The sequence below is a fragment of the Symphalangus syndactylus genome, chromosome 11 (genome assembly GCF_028878055.3).
Source record: "Symphalangus syndactylus isolate Jambi chromosome 11, NHGRI_mSymSyn1-v2.1_pri, whole genome shotgun sequence".
Taxonomy (NCBI): domain Eukaryota; kingdom Metazoa; phylum Chordata; class Mammalia; order Primates; family Hylobatidae; genus Symphalangus; species Symphalangus syndactylus.
This window is the reverse complement of record NC_072433.2, coordinates 34,671,531-34,695,940: the sequence shown is the minus strand read 5'-3', so window position 1 is coordinate 34,695,940 and position 24,410 is coordinate 34,671,531. Positions and strand designations below refer to the sequence as shown.

General features: G+C 37.3%; 1 long non-coding RNA gene across 2 annotated transcripts in view; it reads left to right on the top strand.

Moving 5' to 3' along the window:
• LOC134731709 (uncharacterized) overlaps window positions 1–24,410 on the top strand; it is a 229,820-nt gene that overhangs the window by 152,061 nt on the left and 53,349 nt on the right. The window contains exon 1 of one of the 2 annotated variants that reach the window (XR_010114183.1): window positions 2,536–2,555. The exons of the other annotated variant lie outside the window; for it this stretch is intronic. This is a non-coding gene — a long non-coding RNA (uncharacterized lncRNA). Of the gene's footprint in view, window positions 1–2,535; window positions 2,556–24,410 lie in introns of those variants that run through there. 2 annotated transcript variants of the gene reach the window in all.

Here is a 24,410-nt window from a genome sequence, read left to right as displayed (position 1 = left end):
GCCGCTGAGATGCTCCTGTTTAGTTTCCAAATGTCACCTCTTCCATCAACCTTCCCAGACTCTCCCCAAATCAGAGCCATTTGTTTTTTTCTTTTGTAATCTCATGTTAGTTTGTCTGTCCCAATATTTTTATTCAGGTAACAACATTTAATTATTTGTTTGTATGCCTGTCTCTCCTTTACAATCTTTGGCTCCAAAGAGAGGATGTCTTACCTTGGTATTCTTATCTGTTCCATAGTGAATGGAATAAAATGGTTGCTAGATATATATGTACTGAATAAATGATTAAATGACTCAGAAGAAATACTTATTGAGGGTTTTTTTTTTACATATTACCTAACACAACTCTTCTAAAAAGCTCAATCATTTCAACGATAATTAGTCTCATTGAAGAATATTATGAAAAGATTAGTACATGAAAAAAGCACATTATAATTAGAAATACCACCTATGTTTTTCTGTTTGTTTCTCTTCTGCCAAGAAATAAAAGCATTTTTATAATTTAAACCAAAAAACTTTATTTTTGGGTGTAAGTGGATATCATTAGATGTGGCATAAACCTTTTCATATGTTGAGCATTTCAGAAACTAGAGCTTATATGTAACTTAAAATGTCAATGATGAAAACTTTATGGAATCTAATCCTTCACAGAAATAAATGGTCCAAGTGTGCACAGTAGTCAGAATGTGAGGATTGCATCAGATAGTGTGTATTATGTGATATATATATTATATTTTGTGTATATTCAATGAGTTTTGTGATTGATCATTGTTGTCTTACCATGTCCATTACTTCTTTAAAAATATTGACCAATGGCTAGTTTAACTTTGTGTGTACCTGCTCATTCTAAAATCTTTCTCTGTTTACTTTTCAGTATTACGAGTTTGTTATTTTGATGAGGAAAGAACATGTTGGTCAAACTTCTGAATAATCTACTTTTTAGTATTATGAGTTTTTTATTTTGAGGAGGAAAGACCATGTTAGTCAAACTTTTAAATAATCTCCTCCCCTGAACCATTTGCGAAATATAAAATGTATGTCAGTGGCCTATATCAGCTATATATGTTGATGATATGGGTAAATTAGCTTTCCCTTAAACAAAAGTTCTGTACTCACCAATTGTACTATTTACAATTCATTTTCCAGACTAGCTTACAAAAGTTCTGTACTCACCAATTGTACTATTTACAATTCAGTTTCCAGACTAGCTTCTTCTAAAGTGGAAAACCATTTCTGTCTAATCTCTTTCATTGACTTAAAAAACAAACAGAACTTTCTGAATATTTTAAATGGTGGCTTTGAAGAATAGGGTCTGGTTATTGAAACAGAAATCCCCTAGAACTCACCAGAACATAGGGCACTGAAACTGGAATAAATGTAATTCTGATATATGGTTGTACTTGAAGCAAGCTGAACTCAAGAGGTGTTTAGGGAATTGTAAACCAAAACGTTCCGTGTTTAGTACTCAGTCAGGGTTAATGGAAGGAAAAGTGTCAGAGTCCCAGCTAAGGCAGCTGGTCCCTAAGGTCTGCTCTAGGTTACAATGTCATCTGCTCGGGTCTCTTAGGAGGTATGCAATTGACAAGGTGATAAGAAGCAAACTGGAGAGAGAAACAAGCTGTAGACTAAGAAACACAAAGCACCAACAAGCTGATTCAGCTCAAATGCAATACGCTATCTTGAAAATATCGTGATACTATCACTGGTGTGTGTGTGTGTGTGTGTGTGTGTGTGAGTAAGAGAGTGAGATTATGTATTTACAACTTTGTTTTCCCAATAGACAGTGAATTCTTGGAGAGTCAACTTTTGTATCTTTAGTGACAAGGACAATGGGACACACATCTCCCTACTCCCCGACACCTCCAAAACGTGCAAATATATAAGAAAAGAATTAGTTTCTTGCCTTTAATCCTACATTGATTTGACAGGTACTCAACTAATTATTGCAGAAGAAACACAGGGAGGGAGGAAGGATGGAAACTTTATTCTGAATCTTGACTTTTCCATTAATCTTGACTTAATCTTGCCTTTTTGTTGGGAAAGTCAGTTCTTGTATCTCAGATTCTTCATCTGCAAAATGGCTATAAAAATGGCCATTTCATAAAAATTTTCCAGAATTAATATTTTGTGGTTCCAACCCAAATGTCCAACAATGATAGACTGGATTAAGAAAATGTGGCACATATACACCATGGAATACTGTGCAGCCATAAAAAATGATGAGTTCATGTCCTTTGTAGGGACATGGATGAAGCTGGAAACCATCATTCTCAGCAAACTATCGCAAGGACAAAAAACCAAACACCGCATGTTCTCACTCATAGGTGGGAATTGAACAATGAGAACACATGGACACAGGAAGAGGAACATCACACACCGGGGCCTGTTGTGGGGTGGGGTGAGGGGGGAGGGATAGCATGAGGAGATATACCTAATGCTAAATGACGAGTTAATAGGTACAGCACACCAACATGGCACATGTATACATATGTAACAAACCTGCACATTGTGCACATGTACCCTAAAACTTAAAATATAAAAAAAAATATTTTATGGTTCCATTGAAATCTGTAAGTATGAAAAGAAATAAAATTATAAAATGAATTTGCTGAGGAAGTACTTTATTCAATCCAGTGTTGAAGAAGTAAATGGTACCAATATCTGCTGCCATTTTCAAGCTTACTTATTATCAGCCTTTAATGAAACACATGGGCTGCCCTGCAGCTCATGTCACTGGGCTGTCAGAGGGGAGTGAAACTGAGGAGGACAATTCAGAGAAAGTTAATTCTTCAGTTTCAAAGAAAACTCAAGTGATGTCCAGCCTAGGTACCTTCCTTCTCAACAATGCCAGCACTTTTTAGGAGATAAAGAACTGCTTATGGAGGGCTTTCAGAATCACAGAGAATAGTCATGTGACACAGGGCAAATTTTTAAGAGCTGGGTCTGGTTTAAATATTTCTGAAAAAATGTGTAAAGTTTGTATAAGCTATAGAAACTGTACAGAAGCTAAGAATATTGATGATGATTATTATTATTATAGATGTTCTCTATTATTATAATTACTTCATCTTCTAAGTAGAGATGCCCAACCCATTATCATTATTCTCTGACAGAAGCTCATAAAAAATTTTACTAATGCATTATTAATACATTTTAAAATCTTGTGATAAACTCAGTCTCATGTAGGAAGAGGTGATGCTAAAGTAGATAGCACAGGAATTTTGGGACCATATATACATATGAAATGAGCGCCCACTCAATCTTTTAGTATATATGAAATGTTGGCAAATCAATAAACATCTCTGTCCCTATGTGTTTGTTAATACAAATAAGAAAAACACACACACAAAATAAATATCTCTGAACCTCAGTTTACTCTGTGTAAGTTGGTCTTTATATTTCAGTATCAGTGCGTTTTGGAGGACTGACCAAGAAAACATATGGTCACCTTCTAGTAGAGTGTAGAGAACAAAGCAGACATTTGGTTTTGCACCCCAAATTTATTGAAATACCCATTATTTCCCAACAATAAAATAAGAAAACACAATCTCTGTTTTTATGAATATTACCATTTAGTTAATTCCTTTAAACTTCCCACATTTCTGAATTAACAGAGAACATATACTCAAGGAACTATGTATTAGGCTGGTGAATATTGACAAGGGTAGCATGGATGTGCCAGTCAAGAACAATGGTCTCTGTTCTAGGGTACAGGCAAAAAAAAAAAAGTCCAGTGGCAAAAAAGAACCCAGTGCCAAAAGGGGCTGACATGATTGAAGAGCAGCCTAAGTCAATCTTCATATTTTGGTGGCAATAATTATATTTGAAAATAACGAAAGTTAATTATTTGAATATAGCCTGTTACTAGACTCAGTTATTTAAAGATAGCAAGCATTCTCTAAAAATCTCTGTAGCTTTTTCATGCCTTGTTTGAAGGCTTAAGTCCAGGAGGAACCCAGCAGCACTTGCTGAGCATCTTAAGATTATATTTGTTCATTTAACTGTCTCAACAAACTTATTTGAAAGTAGCATTTGTAAGCATCCCCATTGTATAGATGAGGAAATTTGAGAAATTAAAAAATTTGCTCAGGGTCAAACATTTAATACGTGTCTCACATGGAATTGAACTCAGATCTATTATGTTGATGCAATTACTTTTGCACCAGCCAACCTAATAATTGGCCTAAGAAAGTTATCCCACTGCACTTTGTTAAAAAATATCAAAGAAGAAAGGAAAGAAATAAATGGAATGAAATATTTGAGGGATGGAGTGAAGAACAGAGAAATTCCTTGTACCTTTAGGATGACAATATGCACAATTTATCTTCTCAAATATTGTATATAAGTAATGGGGAACAAGTTGTCTGTCAAATAATAATGAACTCCTCACAAATCCAAAAATTTTCACCAGCTGCTGAGTAAAATGATCAATTGGTCACCGCTCATTTAAGTTGTTATATGTTTTTTTTTACTTGAATTCATTTTTTCTCTAAATTATTTTCGGAGTTGACATTCTGTTATTTGCACAAAATATCTCAGTAGAAGATCTTTGGCGTTTTCCTTAGTATTGGCAGTAGTTTGTGTAATTATGTGTAGGTGTTTCTGAATGCTTTGAAAACTGATTTGAATGGCTAATTTAGCCACATAAACAAAGGATGAGAAACTTTCTGTGTCATGATTGTATAAGTGTGAGTGTGTGTTTTCTCAACTGTTTAAATAATTCTATCACGAATAAAATGACAGGGGCCTCTCTTAAGGCCTATATATCATGTATCAAAACAAGAGATGAGTCAAATGTAAAGAAGGTAAAGAATATAACTCAAGTGGGGAGGAGAGGGAGAGAAGCAGGACAAATAGCTAATGCTTGCAGGGCTTAATACCTAGGTGACAGGTTGACAGGTACAGCAAACCACCATGGCCCGTGTTTACTTAGGTAACAAACCTGCACGTTCTGCACATGTATCCTGGAACTTAAAGTAAAATATAATTTAAAAAAAAATATATATATATAACTCTTGCCTGCTGTCTTCATTCAGGAAAGGAAGGAAGGGAAAATATCCTAGGAATTCTGTCTTCTTGGAGATAGGAAATTGTCTGGAGATATAGTGGTAGAAATCTCTAGGAATACAGCTTCCTAGAAATTCTTCCTTCCTTGCAGATTTCTGGCACAAATAAGGCATACAAATATACTATTGCTGGTTGGAGATTTAGTCCCAATCACACATTTCAACTTCCCTTGGAGGATTCTTTTTACCTGGACAAGTTATACCTCCATATCGCACTATAGCTAAAACACATACCACAGCTCTTATCACTCAAGTATGAGCAGGCCCAAGAGAGGAAAGGGGAAAAACAGTTCAAAATGTGGTGGTTTAAACTTGACTTAGGTGGCTCTCAGTATCCCCATTGTAATTAGCCACATGTGTTGAAAGAGAGTACTCAGTGGGTATGCGTGATATTTTCACTGCTGTGAAATCTCCAGCCTCTTAATCTGTAACGTGTTAAATTGTTCTAGAGTTTCACCAGTTCAGATCAGCATCCTTCTTTAAAATGTAGGAAAGAGGAATGGGATCAAGAAGAGCCTAGAGCTTCTTTTAAAGCTTTTATATCTTATAGGATTTTTGTTAGGAGAAAATATGGTAGGTGAACGAGTACATATTAAACAGCCCACTGTATGGCATTTGTGACACCTTGTAAATAAATTGTTATTAAAACTCCTAGCCTATTATTAGCCTAATTATAATTATTCCTTAAATATAAAGTACGTAATATGGGACTAACATAATAAATAAGCCAGCCAGAATTTTAATTAGTTTCATGATGTTGCTACATTATAGGAGAAATTATAGCATATACAATTTAAAAATTAAGATATTAAAATATATAAATAAGAATATATGGTATTAATGTTGTTCTTAATATTAAGTATTCAGCAAATATCCTAAAACTCAATGCTGTTGTTCTTTTTTTAAATTATTATACTTTAAATTTTAGGGTACATGTGCACAACGTGCAGGTTTGTTACATAAATCCTGTTGTTCTTGATTAGATACATCTGTTCCCTTAGAAATCCATGGGAACTGATATAGTTTGGATATTTGCTCCACCCAAATTTCATGTTGAAATGTAATCCCCGGTATTGGAGGTGGGGTCTGGTAGGAGGTGATTGGCTCATGGGGGTTGGTTTCTCATAAATGGTTTAACACCATCCCTTTGATGCTCTCCTCCCAGTAGTGATTGAGTTCTCGTGAGATTTGGCTGTTTAAAAGTGTGTAGCAGCTCCCATCTCCTCTTGCACCTGTTTCCATGTGACCTGCCTGCTCTCACATTGCCTTCTGCCCTAATTGTAAGCTTCCTGAAGCCTCCCCAGAAGCCAAGCAGACATTGCCACTATGCTTCCTGCAAAGCTTGCAGAACTGTAAGCCAATTAAATGTCTTTTCTTATAAATTACCCAGCCTCAGGTATTTCTTTATAGCAATGCATGAACAGCCAAACACAGGAACCAACTCTCCCATAACGTTGCCTCAATTAGAACATAGCTGCCTCACTTCTGTTCTCCATCAAAGCTAGACCAGGTTAGATGTAATGTTTCAGGCGTTGGTTCCTATACACAAAACTACATACAGCTGTTCCTCCATAGCCGTGGGTTCCATATACATGCATTCAACAAACTATGGATCTAAAATATTTGAGGGAAAAAACTGTATCTGTGCTAAATGTGTACAGACATTTTCTCGTGTCATTATTCCCTAAACAGTACAATATAAGGCAATTTTCATAGCATTTCCATTATATTAGGTATTATAAGTAATCTACAGATGGTTAAAAGTATACAGGGGGATGTGAATGGGTTATATGCAAATACTATGTCATTTTATAGCAGAGACTTGAGCATCTGCAGATTTTGGTGTCCTCCATGGACACTGTGGGATGATTGCACCTATCTTTCTCTCTCTCTATTCTGTTTCCCATGAAACTGTGTGGAGAACAAAACCAATGATCAAAATCACTTTTAAATAACATTTCTGCAATTATTCAGAGATTTTTGGTAAAAACTGAGTTTTTGTCAGTCATTTAAAAAGTGCTCTAAAACTACCCAAACTATATTTTTTATAACTTTTTAAAAATGGGTGCATTTAAGTCTAGTAGCTAAGGTATGATCTCTTCATTTTCTCATTATAATCAATTTAGGTGATCTATCTGCTGAAATAAAAACGTAAACTAACTCAGAAATTAAATACAGGCTTGTGTTGCTCATGCTCCACGGGCCCTGTCTTTAAATATATTAAAAGTTGTGCAAATAATCATTTTTGTCTTCATAGTCAAGTGATCTACATTTGATTAAGCATTAAATCACAAATGAATTCTTTTTCCTGTGCTATCCCACTCTTGCTTCAAATTTCTGTGATTTGTATTGAACTTGTATCACGTATTTTACTTGTACAATCCTATAATTTTCCTTTTTATTTGTTCACACTTTATTGTTGGCATAAGAGAAGATTTGACCCCATCAGTTTTCTTTCTGTGCCTCAATTTTAATGACTATATGCTTTAAAGAGTAAATTCTAAAATTTTAATGTTTTTCTCTTCTATTGCCTGAAAGCTGTCATTCAGATAGGAGCAAAACATTGTATTTTAAACAAATAAGAATGTTCCAATGTGTATATGATAGTGTAATGTGATGTGGTGTGACAACTATATCTCAATGCAGAAAATACTATCTATTATAACTCTAAATGGGAAAAATAGTCTTCATTCTGAGAGTAACCATATGCAAAATGCTCAATGGGATATTCCAGAATCTTTGTGATTTGGGTAAAACTTTGACTCTTGATCTGACACATCTTTATATATCAGCTTTGATAGCAAGTGCATTAACAAATTCTAATTTGACAACTTCTTCCTCAGTATATTTTTGGAAAACATTAAGATGGCTTAGTCTTGTGGAGACTGCAAGGTCAAAACCATGGGAGACATCTGTTCTGTACTTGTTGAGGAGATATCCATTGAATTCTGTTGCTTCTTTCCATCAGAACAAAGAAAACAGTGCTTTTAGGGCCTCACAAGTGGTGACTTATTAGGGGCTTTCTAAAAATGAACAGCTGCTAATTTTCTAATAACTGGAAATGAGGATATAAAAGGTATTTTTCAGGGGTGAGATTCAAGGCCTTCAGGAGCATCACTCCAAGAACTCACACACATGCACGTGATTGTCCTCTCTCTTTACTTCTTGTTTCTCTTGCTTGGTTCTGTGGAGAACTTGCTGCCAGCCTTTGGATGCAGACCTTATTCGATTGGGGCAAATCCCATTATGATACTTAAACCTGGTGTTTCTTTTGACAAATGCTTTAGCTTTGGCATCTGCCAATATTCCTCAGAGGTCCAATCACTGGCGTACTTTTTATCCTATTACTTAAGTGTTGGTGATGACCACTTATAACTAGAAAGGGTAAATGTGTTTCTCACATATTACAGAGTTTGATGCACATGGAAGTTTGAAGCAAAAAAAAAAAAAAAAAAAAAAAAGAATGCATTAATCAAGATTCTCCAGAGAAACAGGAGCAATAAGAGATATATAGAAATAGATATAGAGAGATAGAGAATATCTATCTATTCATCCATCCATTCATCCATCTATTATCCATCCATCCATTATCTGTCTATTTATCTATCTATCTGTCTATCATCTGTCTGTCTGTCTATCTATCTATCTATCTATCTATCTCCATCCATCCATCATCTGTCTATCTAATCTATTTAAGTGTCTTTATTATACAGAATTGCTTCACATGATTATGGAGGCTGACAAGTCCCAAAACTCACAGTCGGCAAGCTGGACACCCAAGAAAGCTGGTGCTGCACATATTACCAGTGATGTAGTTCCAGTCTGAATCTGAAGGCCTGAGAACCAGAACAGTTGATGGTGTAAATTCCAGTCCGAGGTCAGGAGAAGCCTAATGTTCTAGCCTAACATCACACAGCCTTTTTGTTCTATGCAAGTTTTAAAGTAATTGGATGGGACCCAGCCACATTAGGGAGGCCAATCTGCTTTACTCAGTCTACCAATTCAAATCTAATCTTATCCAGAAACACCCTCGTAGACACATCCACAGTAACATTTGACCAAATATCTCAGGACTCAAAGGCTTAGGCAAGTCGACATGTAAAATTAATTATCACAAGGAGGGAGAATGGATTCAACAGGTATTTAAAAGTATTCATAATAGAAAAGTATTTATTGTGTTTACTTATGTGGCAGGCAGTATTCTGAGTGCTTTTGTTGTATCTCAGTTAAAACACTAGTTAGGTAAGAAAAGCGTCACCTCTGTGAGGTGGTTACTATTATTGTCCTCATTTAGCAGATGGGAAAACAGAGGCAGAGAAAAATTTACATAATTTGCTGGCATTCATGCAACTGATAATTATCTGAACTGGAATTTGAACACAAACTAACTCAGAGTTTAAGCTCTTAACTGTTATTCTAGAGTCCTCCTTGGAGACAGGTGATTGTAGGTAGAAAAAAAGAAATGGGGAGAGGCATGCTGAATTGAAAAAAAAAAAACTTCTCTAAATGAAACTGAGAACCACATCTTCTAGTACTAATTATAGGTAGAGAACTCTGCTAAATATTTTGCAAGTATTATCCAATTTAATGTTAAAAACCATACTGGACATGAGAAGCCATTATATCCATTTTATAGAAAAGAAAAATGAGCTGGGTTGGAATTGCAGCTGGGGCATTTTTGATACTGTGATCTTAGATATATTCATCTGTCAGACTCCAGCTGATTCCAAACTCCTTGTTCATTCTATTAGGTTGTGCTATAAGAAAAAATTTTGTAAGCTTTAAAAGTGGTAAGTCAACTCAAGGCACAGCCAATAAGCATATATATGATTGTACATTATTTACCTAACTCTGCAGAGGGAGCCAGATTTCCTTTAGTGCAGTAACAAAGAATGGCTCCTACATATCCCCAGCAATTCTCAGGAAAAGGTGGGTATTATATTCTCTTAAATAGAGAGGCGTTTTTTTCTCTTAGTCCTATTACTGGCAGCTTCTAAATTTAATAACAAAATGCTCACCTACAAATAAGAAGAATAAAAGCTTAACTTGCCACAGGGGGAAAAAAAGTTCTATGATGTAATAGACCCAGGAATAAGTGATATTCATGGGAAGGTCACTGCCTGAGGCTGCTTGATAAACTCCAGCCCTTTCCTGTATCCACTGTTTAATGTTTAAGCTTTGGATGCTAAGAGTAGTTATTATAAACTGTCCAACAGTTTCTCACTTAGACTTCCCAAGAAGGTGACAAAATAAAATCAGTGTAAAGCTGTCAAAAGAGAGGCTCATCACTGAAGTGTATTTTGCTCAATCACCCATTTGAAACCAAGTATTTCCTTTAATCAACTCTTTTGAGAATTTAGCCAGTGGAACACCAAGAGCCTCCAATGATCGTTTTCCATCTACATTCTTTTTAAGAAAAATGCAGGCAAATTTCTGAGTTGACCTTGTTCTGATAAGTCTCTTTGAGGTAAGGTCGTCATAATTCTTACCCACATTTTTCCACTGTCTTGTCAGATGAATCCGTGAAATTCACAGATTAACCCAAGTCCCTCACTCAGACATTCTAAATGCACCAAATGTTCAAGTGTAACAAAAAATTACACATCTGGTAATTCTGCATGTTATTTATACCCTTTCTGTTAGAGGCATAATTGATTCAGAAATGTAATTTACAGCTTGGCATCTCTGTTTCAAAGCCTCAATTCTACGACATCCACCAAGAGAGTAATCTCACTTTTGTGAGGAAGCAAACATAATAATTGTAAAGAATTTTTGTATGATAGTCTCACGCTTTTGCATAAAGTTTTTCTTGCTCCTTGTTTTTCATTTGCAAAGTGGGCAATATGCATGTCAGCCACACACTTTTAATTCCACAGAATGGTTTATGAAGACATAAATGGAGCATAAAGTTGATCAACAAACCCTAGGGTGATGGCAAATGGCTAAGGCAAGTTTCTCTTGCCCTCTAGTTTTAATTGCAACTCTCATAAGAAAACACACTCTAATTTAACTAGGTAATTGTTCTCTTCAAAGAGAACATTTGTTATTTAGTGCCATTTTGAAAACTACTAAAGAATATTGGAATTATTTTTTTACCCAAGAAGAGTCATAAAACCACTTTTTCTTCTTCAGTCCCTGTCTTCCACACCCTTCTTAAATATAAAATTGATGCCTTAATTATTGCCCTAGTCTCTTGTCTTGGGCACATTTTGAGGAGGATAAGCTTATGTGGGGATATAATCTCCTCTAGCTATTGGGGGCCCAGCATGAGTTTTATTGAAATAAGCCTAGGTATCTAACCTTCATCGTCATGTCCAAAAATTAGAGTTACGTAACTGCAGAAGGAGCCCAGTTTAGTTCAACTTTGTAAAATAAAGTTGTGAGTTGTTTTTCAGTTGCCACGAATCCCAGGGTTGCAAGTTTTGCAACCTGAGCATGCCTGATGAACCAAGAGTGCAACCTGGGTAGAAACAAAGTGCTTGTGTACTGGTGAAAGATATCCGAGTTACTCGCGGTGAATTCGCATGGGTCTGCAGCAACCTCAATTCTTGCCTTCTCAGAAGAAAGAATTTGGCTGAGGAGCATTAGGCAGAAAAAGAGACTGAGGCACGTTTCAGAGAAGGAGTGGAAGTTTATTTTAAAAGGCTTTAGAACAGGAAAGAAAGGAAAGCATGCTTGGAAGAAACCCAAGTGGGCAACTTGAAGGACAAACGTACTGTTTAACCTTGATCCTAGGACTTCATAGGCTGGCCGCTTTCCCAGGATTCTTCCCTTAGGATGGGCTGCGCACATGTGCAGTGCTCTTACCCTTGGGAGGTGAACACATGCAGTGTGTTTAGGAAGTTGTAGGCATGCTCACCTGAGGCTTTCTTCCTTTTCCTGGTGGAGTGTAACTGGGAGGTCATTTTGTCTTTTGATGCATATGCCTGGGAAGTTGCTTCTCTCTGGCACCTGCATTCAGTGAACACTGTAGTGCAATAGGTGTGGACCATTAGGAAATGGCCTCTCCCTGGTGCCAGGTGCCAATTTATCACTTTTGGAGAGGCAATGTGATCATTGCTGTGCCATCACCCGACATTCCCAGTGGGTGTGGGGAGAGCCCTTTCCTGCCCCGCTCATGCCTGTCTGTAACACTTGGGACTAAATTATGAAACAAACACCTAAGGCATGTGCCATACTCCAATCAGATAGAGTCTTGGCATCACCCTATGGCATGATCCAGTCAGATCATGCCTCCCAGCAGCACCTCATTGCAAGATCCAATCAGGTCATGCCTTGTTATTCTCTGCTTATAAAACTTACCTCAGCCTCATCTTAGGGAGACAGGTTTGAGCATTTTCTCTGGTCTTACTGCCAGCCAACTTGCAATAAAGCTTTTCTTTTCTCAAAAGTAAGTGCCACACTATTGGCTTCTTTGTGTATTGGGCAGCGAGCCCATTGCTTGCTTGGTAATAATTATCCTAGTTCTGGCCATGCATATCTGATCTATATCATGTAAGTTTACTTCAGTTTTTAATTAAAAGCTCAGGTTTCTCTTTGGTCATGGAAAATAATCTGTTTAGAACTATCCCCTTAGCATTGCTGGCCCACCCTGATTCCTAGGCCAGATTGTTATTTATGACACTAGGAGCAATTCTAGGAAATTTCAACAGCCCCTTGGTCATTCATTGAGCCCTACTTTCTGCACTTGCTCTTCACTCCCTGCTTTCCATTCCTGCCTTGATACTTGTGTCTGACACTAACACTGCTATTCAAGCATTGCCTCTGTCCTAAGAATCCAGCTGTGATGCTCTATACCTGCAGATGTGATTTCTTTGTTTACAGAGATGGCCAAGATAAAGTCAGAATTCACTGTGACCTTTTGCATTTCTATTTTTTTTTACTTGACTCATCACAGAAAGTCAGAAATATGCTTCAAACTATAATATGCAAACAAAAGTACACATAAGACAAATATAAATGCTGTTATTGTATTTGTATGTTTTCTCCATATGTCATCTCTCTCTCCCTGCTCTGTCATCTATCTATCTATCTATCTATCTATCTATCTATCTATCTATCTGTCTATCATCTATCTATCATATATCATCTACAAGCGTGACATCATATTGTTAATGCAAATTTTATCTGTGATTTTCACTCAGTATTTCATCATTTTTATGCTCCTATTTATAAAAAAAATTTAAAACCTTTTTTGTTTTGAGAAAGAAAAGTTTTCTGCATTATAGATGTGTCAAAATTTACTTACCCATTTCCATATTTAGGCATTTTGATTATCAAGTTTTTATTTTTCATAATCAAACCTTGATGAATATCTTTGTACTCATTAAAACTCTCTATTGAGGACTTATGTGTGAGGCCCTATTTTATGCACTGGAAATTCAACAATCACAATAGATGAACTTAAGCACATCAGAAAAAAGAAGTCTAGGGTAAAATGGGAAAAAAGGCAATTACTGTTTGAAAAGTGTTAAGGGCATATAAAAAGTACTGGATACAATTGAAAGTCAGAGAATACTTCAAGGGGGAGGTAGTCTCTAGACACAAATGTGAAGGATGAATAAGAGTTAACCAGATAAATGAAAATATTGGGAAAGAAGTCACTTTTGTAAACCTAATGAGCAGTAAGTGCAAAGTCCTATGAGCAAGAAAAAGCGTAAGTTTGAAAAAGTACAAGTAACTGAGAACATTTGGAACACTGAATGTGGGGAGTTATAAGACTGCTGAAGAATATAGTTTAGGGCCAGATCATAAAAGGACTTCCACAAGATTTTAAGGAATTTATTTCTTATTCTGAAGACAGTGAAAGTCTTTAAAATGTTTTAAGCAGAGAGAAGCATAATTGAAAGTGCATTGTAGAAAGATTATTGGTAGCTTTGTAAAGATTGCACTGGGGAGGAGCAAAGTAGACAGAGGTGCTAGTTAGGAGATTACTCCCATAATGCAAACATAGATGATGATAGCTGGACCAAAGGTGGTAGGAGAGTGGGAATTAGGATGAAGAAAAAGAATTTAAAAAATTGCCTTGATATGACATGATGATTTTACTTAGTAAGTATGGGAGAAGAGGCAGCCAAGGATGATGTCCCCTGGGGAAATTGTGATGCCATTTGCGTAGAAAAGCAACAGGGAGAAGAAGCCAGTTTGTGGAGATGCATTGATTTAAAAGTTGTGAGCTATTTCTGAAGAATAGGCAATTTCCTATGTGAAGTTTAAAAGAGAGATCTGAGTGGGAACAGAATAGAGATTTGAGTGAGAGATATATCAACTCTGATAATTTTATTGGGAGATAATTCTAGGAATGAAATTATTCATCAAAGATTGTTGATGCATTTGACACGGTGATATCTAGAAAGGTCACAGATGTTGGCGTGTTGGCACAATAATTTAGACTTTGGATCAGCCTATCACTGTATTCTTAGGAACCTTTTGTCCTCTGGGTCTATGCTTGAGCCCCATCATATTTCTTTCTCTCCATTCTACCGTTGCAGGACCAACATTGTCTGAACTGTACTATATAATGATGACTCATTCCTCATGGGATGGGTGTGGGGGGTGGGGGGTGGGGGGTGGGGTTTAAACATATGACATCTTTGAAGTATTGTTTTAGCATTCTGAGCAGTGGCTGGAATATTTATATCAACAATAAATAACAACAGAAGAAAGACCTTTTTCAATATCTGGCTGCTACTCAAACTGTAGGCTCAGCTGTGATTCCTAAATGTTTTAATTAATGTCTCTCAAAGGGAGGTTTTACTAAAGCAAATGAGAGGCACCTTGATACATATCCATTTATGTATCAAGGCTTATGAGCCCGGGGTGCTGACGCTCCCTGAAGATCTTACCTCTCCTCTTGAAATGGATGATGCTTCCCACGCTGATGATGGGGCCTGCATTCTTTTCATTATATTACTGCATTCTCAAAGAAACAGAAAGCAATTAATTAATCAGGTGGTAAGTCATTGAGTGTTGGATAATTGGCTTTGTATTAGGATACATTTGGAATTTTAGAGATGTCTATTTATATAGTTAGGTAGTTTATCAATGTCCTGAAAGGACAGAGTGACTGGGAAGAAACACTGTATGTGAACCCACCCCAGACCCATGATAAGAAGATTTGATACTGTCTACCTAAGGAGAGTGTATGCTGTTTTGTTTTATGTAATAAGTACTATTAAATATTGAGTATTTATAAAGTACCCAGGAGTTATGTTAAACACTTCACATGTATGATCTTTTCTAAGTCTAATCACAGCCTGTGGTGTACATACTATCAATATCATCTTGTTACAGAAGAGGAAACCGGCTTAAAGATTAAATAACTTGTTCAAGACTATACAAATGGTAAGTAGGGGAACCCATATTGAAACCCAGGCAAACTGATTCTAGATGAACTGGAGGTTATCCACGATTCAGAGTAAAATAGTTCAAGAGTGTCTAGAAAAAATCATTCTTTGTCCTCATTCTGGAGCTCACAGTAATAGTTTCACAAAGGAAGACAAGTTAAAGTATGGTAATGGTGTCAGTGTGTATGACAGACAAGAATTTCTAAATGTTTTGTAAAACACTTCAGAAGATATCAGCCTCCTTGTATGATTTCCAGCAAGAAATAAGCAGATTGACCTTCTGGTTCTTATCCTCAATTATCTATTCTTATCTTTAATTAGCAAATATTTGTCTTCTGTGAGCAGAAACTGAACAGTTTCTGGGATTAAACAAGTCATAATCCTCATGAAAAGAAAATAGTAATTGTTTTAGAAGCATATGGGATTTCATTATTTTATTGGGTTCTTAAGGTCTCCACCTAGTCAGTGGATATTCACCAGATACACAGTGGATATTGGCTCTAGCCAAAGGCCGGACCCCTCTCTTTGATTAGTAAAGAGGTACTTCAGACAGAGTCAATATGAACTCTGAATGTGGCTGGCTAGTTGAGAAGGGCCGTGGACAATCTCCTATACCACTGAACTCTTCCTAGCCAGCTCTCCATTTACTTTTCATCCTTGATTGACCTTTAAAAAGTTAGTCATTTTCATATTCATAGACATATATATTTTAAAATTCTTAATCATCACTTTTAATAGCGTTTCTGTAGTGGTTGGTGCTGTCTCTCATATAACAAGCTGGCATTAATCTCTTGATGTTTAATAATACTGATTAATTTTCCTGTAATATTTCAATATTCATCAGTAATGAATTTTTATAAGGGCTGATCTTTGAGTCTCTCTTCTGCCATCTAGGACAAACCTCAGTCGACCTGGTATGTCTGTGTATGGAAGGTGATATTTGGCATTTAAAGACTTCTAAAGTCAAACAAAGGAAGTTACCCACTGTGTTGATATATGGATATACTGTCAGTAGTTGACACACCATGCTAAGATCACTCATGAACCTAAAGGATAAAACCCAGAAATGCTAGCGAACTAGCTAACAAAAGGCAGTACACACATTACAATTTAGTGTCTATTTGTCAGTATTTATTGGGGGGTCAAGTGCTCTGTTTACCTAGAAGTACTGATTCAGATGCCTTTTTTCCAGTAATCACCAATGATAACTTTTTGAGGAAGTGAAAGTTTTGCAGGTAAGATTTCTTTATGCAAGGCTCTAGGTTAAGTGGCAGAATTGCAAGAATAGTTTGGGGTTCTTAAGTTTAAACCAAGGTTGTGAATGCCAGTGCTAGTCTTAGTCTTTTTCCAGCCTGGCATATCAAAGGCTAAGTAGTCCACTGGAGAATGACATTGGTGAGACTGGAGTATTTATTTTCCGATAGCTGAATTCTTCACTTGCAATGCTAGTATTTTATGCAGCACTCATGACAATCTTATGGTTCATAGACGTATTCATGTTGGAACTTAAAACTGAGTGTGTGGTTGGGGATGTTGTTATGTAATAACAAGAAAAGAAAAATAATAAAAGTAACCTTTGAGGTCAGAAAAACTCAGAAGAGAATTACAGCCCTACCATTAACTACCCATGCAACTTAGACAAGTCATTTATCTCTGTGTTAAACAATTCTAGTTGCTTACCCAGTATCTAGTGCCAATTCTTTCATTCTTTCATTACTTTATTCCTTCATCTATTCTTTATTCTTTGCTAATGGCATGGCACTTACTTTATATTAGATCTGATTCTAAGAACTACACAAATATAAAGTCATTACTAACCCTGATTTGATTCAGGGCTGCACTGGAGTTTGGAATACTTAATTCATTGACTTTCTTTACAGATATAGGTGGTTATGTGATGTAGTTTTGGACAACAGAGATTAAACTTTGGGTGGGGCCTTTGGAAATATTTTGTCCTTCTTATAAAAAGGGACAGGCTTGGCTGGTACACAACCCTTTCCTGTTCACTCTCTGCTTTTTTATATTCCTTTATCATCCTACCCAGAGCACATTTACAATGCCCAAAGGCCGGAAGCCATCTTGAAAGACTAAGGATAAAAGCCATGTGCTGGGCATGGCATACCAAGGAGCCTGAGTCCCTAATGGGAATGTTGACCCTCTGCATAGCATCTCCAGCCCACCCAGACTTTCTGTTCAAGAGAAACAATGCTTCATTTGTCTGAGCCACTGTTAGTCAAGTTTTCTGTAGCTTGTACCTGAACGCTTCTAATTGTTAAGCATTCTTTGGGCTTCAGTTTGCTCATCTGTAAAATGGGATGTAAATGTAAAATCCATGTAAAATGTAAAATGTAAAATCTCTGAAAGGATTGTTAGGATTAAACAAGATAGAACATGTAAAACACAAAGGACAGAGTATTGTCCAATAAACCCTAGTTCTCCTTGACATGTGCATATAAATCTTTCTCTATTCCAACACATGGGGGTAGGAAGAAGTGTAGGACATTAGATAATCTTGATGGTCATTAGTGTTTTATACTCATTTGTTTAGCTTTTCTTTTCTTTTTGCAACTGCTTTTGCAAAAATTGTAAGTGGGAAAATTATGGCAGTGAGAAATTGATTTAAACATCCCCAACCCCTTTTTCTTGTCTCTTAATTATTACTGGGCTTTTGGGCAAAGCTAATCTTGAGAGACATTTGATTTATAGTTGAAATGATAATAGGCCTTCCCAAAACTCAACTGTCTTTGTAAAGCTAACGAAAGGACATCAGGCTAGGGGGAGGAGAGGAACCTGAAGATATGCAACACCACTATTGTAGATTGGTGGCCATCACTATTGTAGATGGGTCTTTTGAGATATCTTTTCAGGTTTTTTGCATGTCTGACACCCATGGTTTCACCTGGATCTATTGACCTCCCGCAACCAACCAGTCTTGTGAAGAAGTGACTCAGCTGGAGGACAGCTTCCACCCCCTGTAATTTTATCTCCACCCCAACCAATCAGCAGCAAGTACCCATTACCTGGCAACCCCCACCCCTTCCTCCAAACTGCCTTTGAAAAACCCCTAACCCATGAGCTTCAGATGACTTTGATTTGAGTACTAACTTCGTCTCCCAAGTGGCATGACTGGCCCCGTGTCTATTAAACTCTTTCTTTACTGCAATGCTGTGGTCTTTCTTTGTGCAGTGAGCAGGAAGAACCCCTGAGGTGGTTAAATTCTTTTCTCTTTTTGTTCTGCGTTGTCCCTACAGCCATTGCTATGAGGTATGACATCTGCACACTCAATGCATAATCATACCAAATTTGCCTTTTAAAATTTCTTCTTGGCCAGGCACCGTGGCTCACGCCTGTAATCCCAACACTTTGGAAGGCCGAGGCAGGCAGATCATGAGGTCAAGAGATTGAGACCATCCTGGCCAACATGGTGAAACCCTGTCTCTACTAAAAATACACAAAATTAACTGAGCTTTTTGGTGCATGCCTGTAATCCCAGCTACTCAGGAGGCTGAGGCAGGAGAGTCACTTGAACCTGGGAGGCGGATGTTGCAGTGAGCCGAGATCATGCCACTGCACTCCAGCCTTGTGATGGAGTGAGACTGCATCTAAAAAAAAAAAAAAAAAAAAAAAAAAAAATTTCTTCTTATACACAAAGGCAAGTTGGGGGAGGAATAATATTGAGGTAAGACTAGAGAATGGGGCATTGCTATGCTTCTGAAAAATATGTGCTTTAATGATAGAATAATCTGCTTTTGAATCCCATCTCTTCAATATATGAACTTATATGAACTGTGTGACCACACTGGCAAGTTGTTTAACCTTTCTGAGTCTCAGTTTTCCACCTGGAAACAATGAGGGTAAAGCCCATCTCTCAGGCTCCTTGTAAATGTTAAGTAAGTGAATGCCCTTGTATGCATAGTGCCTGGACTTACAGAGGGGTTCTGGAAGCATTTTCTTTCTTTGTCTACTTCTCAATTTTTTTCTCATTCAGTATAGTTAGGCGCTTTTTGTTGCTGTCAGTGTTTGCAGCAAATTTCAAGAATTCACTTAGAGCACACCCTCTCAAGTGGCCAGAGAGAAGGTCTTTGCATTGGGCAATTTCTATAAGTATGGAGCTCCGTTATGATACAACTGAAATATTGTTTTAATGTCTCACTCAAAAGGATTTGCTCTAAGTCATGCTTTGCACTGTGGGAAGGTGGATTTTATTCGTAAAACAGAAAATAAAAAGCTTTGAACAACAAAATTTCTTTTAGAAATGGAATCCTAATAAACATTGCATTCTGAAGAGATCAGAGTTTAGAAAATAAAATGGAAATGCAGGCAAAAATAAGAAAAAGACAAATCTGAACCTGTCTCCTTATAGGTCACCCCTCATTGGCTTAAATACAATGGAGATTTGCTCTGTGTGAAATAACCATTGACATCAAAATCTTTGCAAGTGAGTAACCCAAACAGATATGGGAGAATTACACAAATCTTCAAGCTATTTTCCTTGTCTGCAATGGGTGGGTGGGGCATAAAGTGAATGAGAGAAAAAAGTGGTTGAAATCATATCAAGTGATGAAATTTCCAGAAGCTCAAAAGATTACAGATTTTTGGTCACTTATTAAAATTCTGAGTGGCAGCAGATATCATCTGTGTTACCTTACTAGACAGTGGCCTCATATGGTTCCCAAAATACCCAGAGATGGAGAGAAATATTTAGAACTATCCCCAGATGGAAAGGCTGCTTCTGAATAAAGTGTTTTCTATTACACCAGAAGAATTGCAGAGGGCATATCTGTCATATTAATTTAGACTGTTCCTTTTGATCTTCTTAGCAGATGGGGTCTGATCAGTGGGAGATTTCTCTAAGGCTGAGACCAGGACAGCCATCTTGTGCCAGGCAATCCCCCCTCCTTGGGAAGAGATGATTGGACTAAAAGTTAGACGTCCAATCCAAGTTGGATCAACCACATTCTTTGACAATTTACAATGAGAAAAACAGAGACCGGAATGTGGGAGCAGAGCCAGAGCAATGGCGGATTTCTAAATGGGAGGTCTATTGACCTCTAAAACTGAGGTCCTGGGGGTGTCTCATTCTTCTCATTTATGCTTCAGATTTTCACAGGAAAAATACCTATACAAGTACTCAGAACTGAATAATAAATGAAAACAAATTTCTACAGTGATCATAGTTTACTTTACTATTGTCTTGTATTTTATGGTACTTCTATCTCTGACATCAATATTATATTACTAATTGACATGGACATATAAAACACCAGAGATAAGATAGCTATTGGTTAGCAGATAGAGAATGTGCCAATACTCATTAGTAAAAATTAAACATGAGTCTCATGAGGAAAATGAGGCTGCTTTGGACTGAAAGTTAATAGCATGAGCCAAGATGTCATGTAACAAATTGGAGATCTGCAAGGAACATTCTTGTGATCACCACAGTCCACCCACTTGCCCCACACAGATCTCCTTTTCCACATGTATTCAGGAAACAACTCCTTCATGGCTTCTGGAGGTCTTTCTTCTTGAGGAGAATTTCAAAAAGAAAGAGGTACATGGAATGAACTACAGCTTCTACCACTCCCATTGATCCTGGGGCTGCCACTGGTATTCATCCTCTCCTTCATTATCCATTCTAAATTCTTCTCACCTCTGGCCTTCACCTTCTCAGGACTGGGTAGCTTATCTGGTGGTGTGACCAAACCTTCATACTTGAAGCATCTGAACTGAACTTGATTGATAATCATGCCCTTCTCAATGCAGGGTTATTACATATGTGTGCGTTTACAGTTGTGCCTGGGCACAAGAGGACCAGGAGACACTCAGGGAATCACCTGGATTCCACACGTATTTCTCCCTGCCTCTATTGTGTCAAAACAGCCCTACCTCCTCTTGCTGATCAGGATAAATTACTCCTACAAGTATGCTGACTCCTCTTTTTATCTACTGGCCCCAATAGAACAAATCCTGATCAATAGAACAAACTCTAGTGATGTCTGCCCATAACAGTGTGCCTTTTTTGGGATCAGGACCTCCAGCCTTGCATACAGGGGCAGGAAATACAAAGTCCTCCTCTGGATCACTGGGCATGAGGCTAAGTGGCCACTTCTGCTTTCACTCGTTGGTTCTCAAACCCATGTGTATTAGTCAGGGTTCTCTAGAGGGACAGAACTAATAGGATAGATGTATGTATAAAGGGGAATTTATTAAGGAGTATTAACTCACACGATCACAAGGTCTCACAATAGGCCACCTGCTAGCTGAGGAGCAAGGAAACCAGGTTGTCTGAGTCCCAAAGCTGAAGAACTTGGAGTCTGATGTTTGAGGACAGGAAGCATCCAGAATGGGAGAAAGATGTGGGCTGGGAGGCTGCGCCAGTCTAGTCTTTTCATGTTCTTCTGCCTGCTTTTTATTCCAGCCACTCTGGCAGCTGATTAGACTTCCCCCTCACAGATTGAGGGTGGGTCTGCCTTTCCCAGTCCACTGACTCAAATGTTAATCTCCTTTGGCAACACCCTCACAGACACACCCAGGAACAATACTTTGCATCCTTTGATCCAATCAAGTTGACACTCAGTATTAACCAGCACACCATGTATCCTTCCTGTTGGGAAGGAAGCATCCTATAAGAGTCTGTAATTTAATGGGTATATTATATCCTGAAGAATGACACCCCATCCTTTCGGAGTGTTTCTTCTAAGCTGGCACTTTAGTTATGCCTTTAGAAGCTGTTTCAATGTTGTATGAATTCAGATGTCTCTGGAGAATATAGTATGTGTGGTATGACCAGTAAATTCCATAGTCATGGGTCCACTCCTAGGCCTCTTGCTATAAAGTGGGTCCTCTGGTTGCATGCTGTGCTAGGTGGGACTTCATGCTTGTGGACCAGGAATTTCCTAAGTCCCCAAATAGTGAGGAATAAACTCTCTATGAATGAAAGGTAAATTCATAGCTGGAATAGTTGTTATCCCTGTAGGTGTGTGAGGCATCTTCTTATGGCTGCCATAATTTCTTAACCTAGATTTTGAAGCTCCCAATGATTCATCCTAACCTTATATTTTGAAGGTTAATTTTTCCACTACTGTATTTCATGAAGGCTGTATTCTGGTTAGGACATGAACTTTCCTACTTGGTGCCTCAACAACAGTTTGATAGGAGAAAGGGAAAAACTAACTCACACCTATAGGACCCCTCGTAAATTAGAATTTAGTCTTACTATCCTTTTTGCTTATTTGCTTTCTTTTTTGTATGTTTGCTTTATTGGCACAAGAACTGAAATTGGAAAGAAATTTCATGCCATAGACTCATTTGCATGTTGGAAAAAGGCATAGAGTTATTCAGGATGAGACAAGTAACTAAAGTATTCCAGTAATCTTCATAATCTTGACTTTTTGTTTTATAATCTTATTGCCAAAGCAAGCTTGAAGATTTTTTTTTTTCTAGACAACATGGATCTTTTCCTAGACTAGAACTGTGAAGATTTTTGACTTGCTGTTTGCGGAGTATTGGAAAACTGATGAGCCGAGATGAGACTACAAAATCCCTATGAGTCATAGAAAATGTTAACATAGGCCTGTATGGAAATAAATGCACATTTTTTGCCAGAGTTCAAAGGATTTAACATCTGGTTCAATCTGCTGAACTAAACTTGAATAAGATCCCCTCTTCCTCCATTCCCTTTTTTCCTCAACAATTTTGCTACATGAAATCAAGCCCTGAGTTTTGTTTTGATTTAGCTCTAATTGGAGCTATGCTTTCACTGAATCTAATTTCAGTTGGAACTAATTACAGGGGAAAAGGTCATAGCTGTACCGAGAGTAGTACTCTGTTCAAAATTTATTGGCACCATATAATAATAACTCTACTTCTGCAGAGATATAAATGAAGACAAAAATAAATTGCCAAAACATTCTGAATCTTCTTTTTGTTTAAATCAGTAGGGAAAAATCCATACATAGTTATTGACAAGAAAATCTTTCTTAGGTATGAATAACTGTAAGCTTTTCAGTTGATTTGTGTCTATTTCCTGACAACAAATCGGGCAATTGCCAAGAAAGAGACATATTTTGTGCCTTTTGAGCTTGAGATGATGATACAATTGTGTTTCAATTGGTGTAGCATGCTTACCTATATAAAATGCTCTTTTATAATAATCTGGCAGTCTATGGGGGAAAAGAAAAAGTAAAGCACTCTCCATTGTTTTTTTTTTTTTGAGGATAAAAAGAAATTTAAGTGCATGTATAAGAGAAACATTTGTCCAAACTGAAAGTAAGTCTTTGACTTCCAAATTGTTGGTGTGCATGACATCTTGGCTAATGCTATTACCTTTCAGTCCAAAGCAGCCTCATTTTCATCTTGAGGTTCATGTTTGATTTTTATTAATGAGCATCTATTGGTGCATTCTCTATCTCTATCTGCTAACCATTAGCTATTACTCATCTCTGGTGTTTTATGTGTCAGTGTCAATTAGTAATATAATATCGATGTCAGAGATAGAGTACCACGGAATAAAAGACAATAGCGAAGTATACTATAATCTCTGCAGAAATTTGTTTTCATTTATTATTCAGTTCTGAGTAGTTGTATAGATGTTTTTCCCATGAAAATTTCAAGTATGAATGTCCGACAACATGTGTCAATTTCTCTACTGTGAGGGGAACTGATGCAGTATGAAGAAACACAGATTAGATTAAACTTGAAGTTTCCTAGCCTCCCTTCTCAGTGTGAGCCTCTGCTCACATTGCCTTTCTTGCTCTCTTTCGGTAGTCGTGGTGTGTTGAGAGCATTATTTACTTATCACAAAGGAGTAAGAGGTTGGTAACTGACTATCAAGTACCAAATGCTAATAAATTTTTTTAAAAATCAGTGACTTCCATGAACCTACCAGGGGTGGGGACTATTTGTCCTGGAATGCAATATATAATTTTTTTTTTTTTGAGATGGAGTCTCGCTCTATCACCCAGGCTGGAGTGCAAGGGTGTGATCTTGGCTCACTGCA